This window comes from Pituophis catenifer, unplaced genomic scaffold (assembly GCF_029215685.1).
Source record: "Pituophis catenifer annectens isolate HBS135680 unplaced genomic scaffold, rPitCat1.0.hap2 SCAF_7, whole genome shotgun sequence".
Classification (NCBI taxonomy): domain Eukaryota; kingdom Metazoa; phylum Chordata; class Lepidosauria; order Squamata; family Colubridae; genus Pituophis; species Pituophis catenifer.
The window spans coordinates 90,012,963-90,022,547 of NW_027256887.1; positions in this window are offsets into that span (position 1 = coordinate 90,012,963).

A 9,585-nucleotide genomic window follows, 5' to 3' on the forward strand; every position below is an offset into this window, starting at 1 on the left:
GCCTGCTGGTCAAGGTGGAGCTTTTCAAAACAAGAGAAATTATTCAGGACAGACAGGGGTGTAGACAGCACAGAAACCTTAAGGGTGGGGTGAGGTGGGGGGGCTCCCACTCTATTTAACCTGTGCAAGGGTGAAGGGGGAGGGGGAGGCATTGTCTGTGTGCTGCTTAAACCATCTCTTGCCTGAAAAACTGCCCAACAGACTGAAGTGCTCTTTGGTTCCTCCCAGTGACCCGTGTGATTGGGGTCAAGGTCCTGAAGTGGTCTTGTCCTGCCATGATCATCCCCAGTGGAGCCTCCTTCCCCCTGGCTCCTCCGGCATCCTTTCTCCGACTCTGCCCTGCCAAATCGACTCACAGAGGTTCACAAGGCACATCAGCCTCAAAAGCCAACATTCATGAAGCCACTAGCGGCGCAATGATGATCAATAAAGTCAGACAACTATTTATGGCAGCTCAGCCTAATCCAAGCAGCTCATCAAAGGCCAGAAGCAGCCATTGCACAGCGATACCAGGGTGGCTGCAAATGGAACATCTGGGAAAGCGTTTCCACAGGGTGGGGGTGGCTGTGAAAAAACTCTCGCCCGGGGCCCCCAACTTCTCCCTTACTCAGTACGTAAGGTGGTCCCTGGAATCTGGAGAAAGCAGAGGACAAACTGACTCTACCTGGAGGAGGTGATGGTCCTGAAGAAAATATTTGTTCTTTAGCTACTCTTCTCTCCAGCTTCATTGGCGGGGGGAGGGAGTGTCAATATATCAATACAATAAAAAAACTTCTAGGAAGTTTAGCCTTGTGCCCCAAAGGTGCTTTTACAAAAGGCAGCTGGACTTTATTTTTCCTTGAAGACGTGTCGCTTCTCATCTAAGAAGCTTCTTCAGTTCTGAACTGAGGAAACATCTTCAAGAAGGTCCAGTGGCCTTTTGGAAAAATACCTTTGGGACAACCTTGGCCTGGATGACCAAGAATCTCCATGGACATTTAGCCCTGTGCCTGCTGAGGTCTCTTTGGGACCCCAATTTGCCTCTCTGAGGATCAGTCCATCTCTTTTTGAAGTTCCATCAACATACCAATCTCCTCTTTGATCACGTTTCTCATGTTATAGAGATGAATTGATGGGCTAATGTTGTTTATCTTGCCTATCAGCATGTTCTTAACTGAGCGCAAGTTTTTTGTGTGTGCTTCGGATGAAGAGAGACAGAAGGTCTCTGCACTGAAGTTGGCGTAGAAGTTTCTCTCAGACTTTCCCTCTGTAGCTGCCCTCAAGTCTGCCATCAAAGGCTTGGTGGTTTCAAGATAAGGCTCCAAGATGAAGGAATGGCGACTGGCCTGCAAATACCATCACTGGCACCATCATTGCTCCCCCCTCCCCTCCCCCCCCCCCCGCAGTTGGCTGTAGCTTCCTTCCAAACATTAGGATGATAAGGAGTTCTCTCCCTTCCCAGTTGTGAGAAGATAATGCACCAATAGGGCACCTCTCAGCTCTCCAAAATATCAAATTTTGCTGTCTTGTTTTAACCCAGGACTAAACCAGAGAGCCGAAAGCCACCGGATCCCTCAGAATCTTCTCCTTGGGAAGCCAAGATGGTCTCTTGCAGCTGGAAGCAAAGTGCCACTGGTCTTCAGTGTCCCTCAGTCAAACCGTTTCTGCAGGAAGCCTCTACCTGAAGGTATTTGACCTGTGCACAAGATCTCCTGAGCTCAGTCAGCCCCGGGCCATGGAGCAGTCCCAGCAACATCTCCAGAAGATCTGAAGCAACATCTCTGCCACCTGTTTAGCTTTCTTCCGCTTGTCCCAAAGGTGCTTTCCAAAAAGGCAACTGGACTTTCTGGGTTTTCTTCCTTGAAAATGTTTCACTTCTCATCCCAGAAGCTTCTTCAGTTCTGAAGAAGACTGAAGAACTGAAGAAGCTTCTGGGATGAAAAGCGCAATGTTTTCATGAAAAAAAACACCGCCAAGTCCAGTTGCCTTTTGAAAAGCACCTTTGGGACACAGCCATGACCCGGAGGACCGAGAGTCTCCACGGACCATCTTCCACTTCTTTTCTCAGACTCCCAGGCTGGCCCTCTGCCCTGCTCAGGATGGGTTAACTTTGGGGTCCATTTTAATCACAGAGCAGATGCTGCCCCCCCTGCCAAGCCTGACTCCCTGGGGAGGGGGCTTTCTTCCCACAAGGGTGTCTGCAGTAGCCCGCTTTGGGCACTTGATTGTGCCCTCTCCCCTTGCAAGGGGTCGACGTGGCTGAGATGGTTCCAGGCTCCAAAATTCAACCCCATGGAATACCTGAACTGCACTATGGCTCAGTCAATTATCTGCATATCATCCAAGTCACAATAAAGGACAGACATGATACAGGGAGTCCTTGACTTACAACAGTTTGTTTAGTGACCATTCGAAGTTACAACAGCACTGAAGAAAGTGACTTATGACCATTTTTCACACGCATGACCGTTGCAGCATCCCCACGGTCACGTGGTCAAAATCCAGAGTCTTGCCAACTGACTCATATTTATGACGGTTGTAGTGTCCTGTGGTCATGTGACCCCCTTGTGTGACCTTCTGACCAGCAAGGTCAATGGGGAAGCCAGATTCATTTAACAATTGAGGCAAGAAAGGTTGTAAAATGGAGCAAAACTCACTTAACAACTATCTCGCTTAGCAACAGAAATGTTGGGCTCAATTGTGTCCGTATGTTGAGGACTACCTGTATATCAAGAATCTTTTTTTTTCCCCCAAATTTTTTTTATTTTTCAAAACACAAAACATAAAATACATCTTTTTAGAGCAGGTGCTTGTTCCGTCATATAATAAGTACAATTATTAAAATTCCCACAATCAATTTTGTTCCCATTTTTATCCAATTACATCTTTAAAAAAAAAAAAAAAGAAAGAAAAAAAATCTTATTCTAAACATTTATCATTTAATTATTTCGCCCAACATTCTAGACTATAAACATTCTAAATCTCTATCATTTTAACAATCAATATTTCATATACATTTCTCAATTTAAGACCCATTACACCAAATCTATATTTCACCTCTTCTTGATCACAACTAATATCCAAATCTTATCAAAAATGTATTTCTTAGTAGTTCATATCACTCCAATCTGATTATTTAACTGGTTCACAGTTATATTATTATTCTCCGGTAAAGTTTCTTCCACTTCCTCCTAATTTTATTTTTTAGCTGGTTCACATCTTGATCTGCTGCTTTCCTGCAAGGCTTACCTCCACTCCTGACCTTGAATTATTTTGGCTGGTTCACAGTATGATTTTTTTTTAATCTTTTATTTATTTCTTTATAACAAAATATTTATTCACAGTATGATTTTAACTACACACCAAGCTTATCTCCTTTATTCCTCCTATATTTATTTTATAACTGGTTTACAACTTAAATACTGCAGTTGTTTTCCAGCAGTGGTTTCCTCTACATCAAGAGTCTTGAGGCTGCATGGAAGCCGCCTAGACCAGACCTTTCTTTTCCCACCCTGGCCAACCTGGTGCCAGGAGAAGTGCCCCCCCCCGCCTCCTGTTCTCCCTCGACCGGCATGGGGAGGCCAGCAGCATCTGGTGCTGCAAACAACATGTGGCCCAGAAGCCTCTTTGGCCCCAGGATCCTCCGTTGATTTTCCTTGTCTCTGGTGGAGGCGGCCCAGATGGCCCCGGCTGGCTTTTGTGGGAGCAATTCTAACTATGTCAAATATTCAGAACTTTAAGCAGTCAAAGCTGCTGTTTTGGCTTCCTTCTTCCCTTCAAAAGAGCTGCAACAGACAAATGGTTGTGTGCTCTCCTACTTGTTTTGAACAATGGACGGGGGAGTCGGCAGCTCTTTTGGACAAATCGTCCCCAAAGTTCCATGGAGTTTAATGAGGTTTACTTTCAAGGAAGCCTAAGGAAGGGGGCAGCCCTAGAGCAACAAAACATTGTTTCAAAAGTCATTTTCTGCAAAATCCCTTCATTCTGGGACCACTGTGGCAGTTTTCCTGGAGACCCTAAATCAACCTTGGTAGTACAGTGGTCTAAAGCACCCTGTTATTAAGACCAGCTGCCTGCAATTACTGCAGGTTCGAATCTCGCCAGGCTCAAGGTTGACTCAGCCTTCCATCCTTTCTAAGGTAGGTAAATTGAGGACCCAGATTGTGGGGGCAATAAGCTGACTTCGTATAAATATACAAAAGGATGAAGGCTGTTGCTTAGCGCATTGTAAGCCGCCCTGAGTCTCCGGAGAAGGGCGGCATATAAATCAAATAAAAAAAAATAAATAAAAAAAATAAAAAAAAAAACAAAAAAAAAAACCTCCCAACCGTTGGTCAAAAACACACAACTGCCACACCCTGACAAAGAGCCTTGGTAGTACAGAGGTTTAAGGCACCCTGTTATTAAGCTGGTTATTAAGACCAGCTGCCTGCAATTACTGCAGGGTTCGAATCTCGCCAAGGCTCAAGGTTGACTCAGCCTTCCATCCTTTCTAAGGTAGGTAAATTGAGGACCCAGTTGTGGGGGCAATAAGCTGACTTTGTATAAATATACAAAAGGATGAAGGCTATTGCTGAGCACATTGTAAGCCGCCCTGAGTCTCCGGAGAAGGGCGGCATATAAATCAAATTTAAAAAAAAAAAAAAAAAGCAAGTCAGGGACTCCCTGTAGGCAGGATAAAAGTAGAGGCGTTCCCAGGGCAGAAACTCCTCCTTGGGGTCCTGACATGAGGCTCGGCCCTCTTGAGGGAAGGGGAGGAAGAGGAAAGGTGGCTGCCCTTTGGACGGCTTCTCTGGGATGAACCCTGGAGGTGCTCCCCGGTGCTTCGGGGCTCACCCTCACACCCCACAAGTGGCAAAGCGCCCCAGAGCCCCTCTCCAGTGGGGGGGGGGAGGCAGCTGAACGGGAGGGGAGCCAAAAACTCTGCCTTTCCAGCTCTTCCTGAGTTGGCCAGGAGGGAGATTGGGGGGGCTCTGTGCACAAGAAAAGGGGGAGGGAGATGCACACATGCACGCGCGCACGCACACACACACACACACACACACACACACACACACACACACCTTTGGCACTGGAACCTGCTGGCAGGAGACGCACCCAGGCCTTCGGCTGCCAGCTCTCCCGTCACATGAAACGCCCGCACTTGGATCCCTGGCAAGAAAACAGGAGGGGGAGAGAAGGGGGGCAGGTGGGGGTCTTTGGGGAGCCACTTCAGCCATGCTCTGCTGCGCATCACAATTGCAAGCGCCCCCATTTTTCTTTTCTTTTTCTCTTCCCCTTTCCCCATTGCTTTCATTTGTACTTCTGCATTTCATGGTTTCATAAACTAATAAAATACTCAAAGACACAATTGCAAGCGTCCCATCCCATGACGTGGTGCTTGGATTTACTTTATGATTTGTCTATTTATGTACTTGTGTCCTGCCTTCATTGGGCTCCTGGGAGGATCGATCCAGCGTCTCTGCTTGCTCCAGAGCGAGGTCTTGCCCTCCTCCCCCGCTGCCCCCACCCCAGAAAGGAGGAAGGAGGTCCGATTCCCCAGCCAAGGGAGCCAGGTCGGGTCTTCCTAGCAGGACGGCTTTGCTCTCAAGGATAAAATCCATCCAACTTTTCTTGGCAGGAGAAGAACAGGAATGCTGCACTCTGAGTTGCCAACTCGCAAAACTTGGGCTCAAAACACAACCAAGAATGTGCAGCACAAACACACCCGGTTTTATCCAGACAGAGGCCCTTCTTTCTAGGCAACAGTTCTCATCCTTGGCCACTTTTGGTGGGCGGATTTAGAATGCTGGCTGGGGAATTCTGGGAGTTGAAGTCCAGCCACCTTGGCTGAGAAACACTGTGCCGTGTGACTCCACAACAGCTGGATTCTCGGCACTCTGAAGCCAGGAAGGGTCCAGCTTCAAGATGTGCTGCTTGATTTGGCAGCAGGAACAGCTGGATTGTCTTTGCGGTTTTAATGTGGGACAAGTTCAGCTAAAGCGATTGGTGGATTTTTTTCCTTCCTGCTGAGAAGCCAACTCCCACCCCCTCTGCCTGGGGGGAGGGCAGGACACGGTGGAGTGTGGTGGCACGGATAAGTGGAGGTGGATGCTGGGAACCACCTGCTTAGCCCGCTGCCCATATCCATGCCTTGGTCCATTCTGTCCAGCTACTGCTGAAGATGGGCACAGCCCCTCCTGAAGGAGTCCAAACCCAGCCTGGCTCACTAGCTGCAGGTTCTGGGTGGGGGGAATCCCCTTGTTTGGGTATCAGCACAGCTTCACAAGGCCTAATCCCAGCCCCAACCCCAACAGGCCCGACCAGGACTCTCTGTGAGGGCCACACCTGGGCCTTGATTTGTGATGACAATTAAGGACAACTTTTCCACTGCTAAGCAAGGCATTTCTTCAGTGGGTTTTGCTCCATTTTATGACTTTTCTTGCCACAGTTGTTAAATGAACCACCGCAGTTGTGAAGTTAGTAACCTGGTTGTTCATTGTCCCCATTGATTTTGCTGGTCAGAAAGTCACAAAAGGGGCTCACAGGACACGGCCACCGCCATAAATACGAGTCAGCTGCCAAGCGTCTGAATGTTGACCACGTGACCCTGGGGAGGCTGCAAGGGTTGCCAGTGCTGTTGTAACATCGAAAGGTCACTAAATGAATGCTGTTGTAAGTGGAGGACGGATCCCAGACAATCAGGAAAATCAGGAGCAGCAGGAAACCTCCCCCTTCCCCAATTCCTCCCTCCCTCCCCTCTTCAGGAGAGAGACCAGCAGCCACATAGCTGAGGAGGGCAAGTAGAAAGGCCCACCTCGGGGGCTTCGCTCTGGACCCCTCCTTTAATTGGAAGGAGGCAGGAGCAGATGTCTATGGGGAGCCTCAGTCATCCAGGTCACGGTTGTCCCACAGATGCTTTTCCAAGAGGCAACTGGACTTTCTCAGTTTTTTCCTTGAAAAGGTTTGGCTTCTCATCCAAGAAGAACTGAAGAAGCTTCTTGGATGAGAAGTGAAACGTCTTCAAGCAAAGAAACCAGGAACATCCAGTTGCCTTTTGGAAAAGCATCTTTGGGAGAGGCAAGAACAAAAATGAGCCAAGTGGCCAGAGGTCCCTGTGTCCCCGAGGGAGAGACTCACCCCCCCCCCCTCCGAATGCAATGCAATAATTTGGATTTGGATGCTCCACAGCATGTTTGGGCCAAAGTGTGGGAGATAAATGCTCTCCCTCAAAGAGGTGGGGCAGCTTCCCTCAAACTGATGTGCTCCAGATGTGCTGCTTCAGGATTCTAGGAACTGCACACCAGCAAGCCTGGGGGCACCAGGGGGAAAACAGCCCAACATTAACCCCAGGTGAAAGGTGAGGAGACGGGAACGGGGTGTGGGTTCTGCCCCTGTTGGAAGGGTCCCTGTCCCCATAGATGCCTCTCCAGTGGCAGAGAGGCAGGAGGGGCTGATTAAAGGTCTGGAGACTAAAACCTACGAAGAAGGGCTGCAGGATTTGGGTTTGGCTAGTCTAGAGAAAAGAAGGACTGGGGTGACATGATAGCAGCATTTCGGTATTTGAGGGGCTGCCACAAAGAGGACGGGATAACCTCTTTTCCAAAGCACCTGAAGGCAGGACAAGCAGCAGTGGATGGAAATTAATCAAGGGTTAGGGCTAGGGGGCTGGACTAGAAGACCTTCAAGGTCCTTCCAGCTCTATTCTGAATCTGAGTTGGTTCCGTGCCAAAGGCATGGAGATTGTCAAGGGAAGGCAGATGGCTCAGCCTGAGACCAAGAGAACATGGGCGGGAAAGGGGCAAATGCTGGAATGCACCGGTCCAGTCACACAACCTGCCTGAGACATAGAAAGGAGAGATGGAGAAGTGGGGGGGTCTATTTCTGAGGCTGCTGAAGAGGTGCCCCCCGCTTCCTCCTCCTCTTCCACCCGGGAGTAGGGTTGGCCCCGCTTGACCCAGCCTGCCACGTCTGGAGATTCCATCCCCAGGACGGGGAGGAAGGCCAGAAAGAGACGCCTGGAGCAGCTTGTGGGAAGAGCAGGAGAGCAGGAGAAGGGCCCATCCAGATGCCTGAAGGGAGGGAAGTTGCCAGCTGAAGGCTCTGCTTGGCAGTGAGGCAGCCGGGAGAGAAGCCGCAGGCTGAGCTTTCAGGCAGCAGCTGCAGGTGCCAGCTGACCTTGCTGGCCCAGGGGAAGGTCTGCCCCACATGCAGAGGGGCCTGGGAGCGCCTGCCGCCCCTTCCCGAACTGCAAGCCAGGAGGGAGCCAGGGAGCCAACGTAGCTGGCATGGGAGGGGTCTGGCTGGGGGGACAGAGGGGGGAGGCTCCTGGTCAGCCAGGACCATCCAGCTCAGCTGCAAAAGCTGGAAAAGGCAGGAAGCTGGAGAGCTTTGCAAAGCCAGAGAATTCTTTTCGGTGCCTGTGCAGACGGGCCGCCCTCTTCAAAGGCAGGAAAACCGTTCCTTTCCTCCAGGTGCGTCTTTCGGCTGCCTGCGGTCACTCCGCTGAAGGTGCAGCGGTCAGTCCTGCCCCAGCCTGGTCTCCTAGGAAAGCAAGACTCTCGACTCCATTTGCAGCACTTTTATTCTTTTTATTTCTTTTATTTTTTGAAAAGCCAAGTGGCTACAGTAGATCAAAGCCAGAACTGAGGTTTTGCACACAAAAAAGCTTCCCATTTAACTTTCCCCTTCCTGTTCCACCCCGGCTATCTCCCGCTTGTCCAGTTCACGGTAAACGAAGTGGTTTTGGTAACTCTCCCTGCGAAGGAGGGCTGGCTGTGTCTCGAGCGTTAGGTTCCATTTCCAGGCCCCCGACCTTGGGATGGTGAGCCAGTGTCTCAGGGTGGCACTAAGCTTCCTGAGCTTCTCGCTAACTGCTCTCAAGGCACAGCAGGCAGATGCAAACCCTGGTTTCAACTTTGCCCCCAAATTGGTTTGACCTTCCTTTGGATTACTGGAGGGGGGGGATGAAAGGGAAGGGGGGGGACCCTAACCCTCAGGTTATGGCCATGGGGACTTTTCCAGTCATGGAGAAAGCAGCATCTTGCCCTTCCAGCCACCCTTCCCCAAATTTGGACCCCTTCATCTGTGGGGGTGCCTCGCTCAGCTCATCTCCAAAGCCAGGTCCCCTCCTGCCCCCCCCCAATCTTCTGGGGGATGCTCTGGATGAAGCCTCCCCATCTGGCTGCAAGAAGCTGCTCGCCACCAACTTCGCCCCCACCCAAAAGCAGACCCTGGAGGGAGGGTTGCCCCCTTGGTGGGCACCTGACACCTGTTCTGGGCAAGTGAGAGACCCCAACACTGGGGTGCTTGGTGTAGGGCCCCAGTCCACTTAGAGGGCTCCCCCTCAGCAGTTGATGTATCATTTCCAGGTGATGGGGAGAGGCTGGTAGGAGGAGGGTTAGGGGGGTATTAGAAGCCCCCCACCCCCTCCCCGCCTTGGCTGTACCCATAGACATCCAGCAGAGTTAGCTGGCCCCAAGTGCCTTTCCCTCCCCTCTGGGTGGGGCGGGACGTGGAGGGGGGGTTCCTGCTCCCGGCGTCCGCCCCACCCCGCCTCCTCTGTAAGTGGGCGCCACTCCTGGGTCGGGTCCAGCCGGCAGCTTTATTTATTCCTTTCGCGCTTTG